At 38.9% G+C, this 3232-nt stretch overlaps 1 long non-coding RNA gene across 2 annotated transcripts; it reads left to right on the top strand.

The window, feature by feature from the left end:
* The first annotated feature begins 207 nt into the window (after positions 1-207).
* On the top strand, positions 208-2767 carry LOC110891625. Of its 2 annotated transcripts, none has more exons than XR_004891142.1 (3): positions 208-1213; positions 1278-1625; positions 2720-2759. It is a non-coding gene; the product is annotated as an uncharacterized LOC110891625 (long non-coding RNA). The 2 variants fall into 2 exon arrangements; XR_002565427.2 differs by having other exon boundaries at positions 210-1213; positions 2709-2767.
* Positions 2768-3232: the final 465 nt, after the last annotated feature.

The raw sequence follows: 3232 nt of genomic DNA, 5'->3' as shown, positions 1-3232 counted from the left end.
GGCCTTTGGAGTGCCTGGGAACGCCTATCCGTCTTAACAAAGCGCGAACGATGGTTTACAGAGAGACCTGTGAAACGTTAAACGGCAACGGATTGAAACCGTACAAAATTCTGACAACGCCGAAAAATATTAAATTTTTACGATTAATTTAGTTCGTAATTAAATTTCAACTACCGTATCCGAAATCGGATCGAAAAACGGATTTAAACAATGAATGACGTCTTCTATGGAATTTTCGCGAATTTGTACCGTAAACGAGGATCAAGCACGTCACACGCGACTACCGACACTACGTTGCGTCTTTTTAATTTAAAACAACAAATTTCGACATTTTTACGACGTCGGGTTTTGACAACGGGTCTCGTAGAAATTACGGGCCACCTGCACATGAGATGGTCTTGTGGGCCCTGGACCCAAGCCCAAAACCCACATGCCTAAACCCGCACATAATATATTAAACCTCTCAAGATCTCTACAAATCCCACAAGATCATACTAAAACCTAACAAAATCTATAAGATTTTGATAAATCTTACAAATCTGTCCAAAATCTTGAAAAATCTCTTCAAGAGATTTTGAGTCATTGGATAAAAAATGTGACCAGGTAATTTGAATATATAAGGGACAATAACAATTCTACACCTCTCTATATAAGGACCCATACCCCCCTTATTTTTCATACAATCAAACACACCCACCATCAAATAGATGCCTCTCTCTCTCTCTCGATTCCTAAGCAGTAACCACAAAAAAAAAATAAATAAATAAATAAATAAATAAAACATTATCCTCTCAAAATGTTGCCTCTCATCTCTCTCGAACCATACAAAGAAACACAGAGAGTTCATGCTCTCAATTACACACATAAGTCAAAATCATGATCATCTCTCAAATCCTCATTTTCTCAAAACAACAACACAGACACACAAACAAGCAGCTGACCCCCCCCCCTTGATCTTCATGATTCCCGACAACCGGAGGTCACCGGCGGACCCCCACCACGTCCGGTGGTGGTGAGCGACGAAGAGAGAGAGAGCCGAGCAGAGAGAGAGATTCGGAGGAGAGAGAGAGACTCGGGAGGAGAGAGAGAGGAGCCGGAGAGAAAGAGAGAGGGAAAAACCGGCGGTCGGAGGTTCGGACCGCCGGTCTGTCCAGTTACCCGGTGGACGGTGTGAGAAGTCTGCGGTCCAAGGCGTTGTCCGACGAGTTTTCCGGTAAGACGCTCCTCCTTCTTCCTTTTTGATTCTGTTCTTCTCTAAATCGAATGTCCCCGGTCAGTTACTGTCGTTTCAGGTGGCGGTGGTGGGTGTCGGAGCCGGCCGGTGTCGGGGTAGCCGGCGACTATGGCAGCGGTGTTGGTCCGATGGTTGGCTCGATTTGGGTTCAGTTTGGGTTCTTATTCAGTTTCGGGTTAAACCCGGTTAACAACAGACAATGACTTTGGTTCGTGTCACGACTCAGTTTTGTGTTCGGGTCACTATACAGTTTCGGGTGCGGTTCAGTGCGACTCAACTCAGCTCGGTTTGGTTGACTCGGTCAAACCAAGTCAACTCGGTCAACCGAGTCAACTCAGCAAGTCAACTCAGCGAGTTGACTCGGTCAGCTCGGCTTTCGACACGAAGACTGGTAAAGAATTAGCGACGCGTTTTATTTATTTACGTTGTTATACAGACTTTATTTATTTCGTGACTAACGAGCTCGAACCGACTTAATTTGAGATTTGTTTACATTTGATATACTCAACAAAAATCTTATATAGATTGGTTATACTATTACATGGTTGATTGAATTTTTATAAAATAACGACAATTGTGTTGTCGGGGCGTCCAAAAACAGAGGAAACTCTGCCCGTTTTTTTTCAAGAAAACCCGTAAAATAAAACGAACGAAACTATCAACTGAATACATATACAAATGTGTTTCGCTTTCGACGACACCTTACGATTTTCGAAACACGGATTACTTTATAAATATGGTTCCTATATTTCCATATTTATATACAACTACACGAATCCTTTTTGTAAAATAAATTATATATAATTGTTTCAAACATGGAATAACCCGACCTCCTTTCAGCGAAAATAAATAGTTTATATATTTATTCGAAATGTTCAACGACACGAATTCGTTTTTATAGAAATAAATATAGTTTATATATTTATTTCAAGTATCGAACAATACGAATTCTTTTATTAAAATAAATATAGTTTTATATTTATCAAACGACTTGTACTCGTTTATAACCAAAAATATAGTATATATTTATTTTTAAACGTCCAACAACTCGACGTTTCTTTTATAAAATAAATATAACTTTTCATATTTATTTTATACGCCTAAACGGCATATAAACCTATTTCAATACTTATCATACGAGACGCATCGGATAATATGAGTTGTTATATGATATTTTCATAGAAATATTCTTTTTATACACGTACGACTACTCGAGACGTCTAGCGCGATGATAACGATATATTTATATTTTTATATAAATATTTATTTATTTATTTTAAGTCTCTCGGAAACTAAGTCTTTTTCAAGACTTATTAAATTGCTGCTAGCATTAAACGGGACTTAACACGTATAACTTAATCTTTTCCATTAAGTTAACAACATACCGTTGAATCGTTCGATTAACGATTCGGTAGAGCTCGGTAACACGTAGTTACCGTTTTTGCTTAGAAACTTATTAGATATTTCATGTTAGGAATATTGTAGAACGCACGCTAGCAAGTCTCGTCTTGGAAACGACATCGCGAAGTCGTAATTAGCTAGCTTTGCACAGGAATATTCAGGCGAGTTCATAACACCCACTTTTTACTACTGTTTTACATTCTTTTTGTAAATGTTTTCGGGGTGGAAAGACATACACAATTTTCAGAAACATACAAAGTTTTGAACAAACGCAAAACTCGTATTTCTAAATCATATCACGAATGGATTTCGAGGAACTCAAATGATTTACGAAAGGTTTATACTAAACATACCGGTTTTTACAAAACAAATGCTTATTTTCGAAATATGAATGATTTTTCATAACTAAGGAGTCAGTCAGGGTGGCTGGGAAGGTTCAGTCAGGGTGGCTGGGAAAGTTCAGTCAGGGTGGCTGGGAAAGCTCAGTCAGGGTGGCTGGGAAAGCTCAGTCAGGGTGGCTGGGGAGGCTCAGCCAGGGTGGCTGAGGTGGAATATATGTTACAGTAATTACGAAAAATTTTTACATGGTATGGTTAA

This window comes from Helianthus annuus, chromosome 4 (genome assembly GCF_002127325.2).
Source record: "Helianthus annuus cultivar XRQ/B chromosome 4, HanXRQr2.0-SUNRISE, whole genome shotgun sequence".
Lineage (NCBI taxonomy): Eukaryota > Viridiplantae > Streptophyta > Magnoliopsida > Asterales > Asteraceae > Helianthus > Helianthus annuus.
This window is presented reverse-complemented; position numbering and strand designations above follow the sequence as displayed.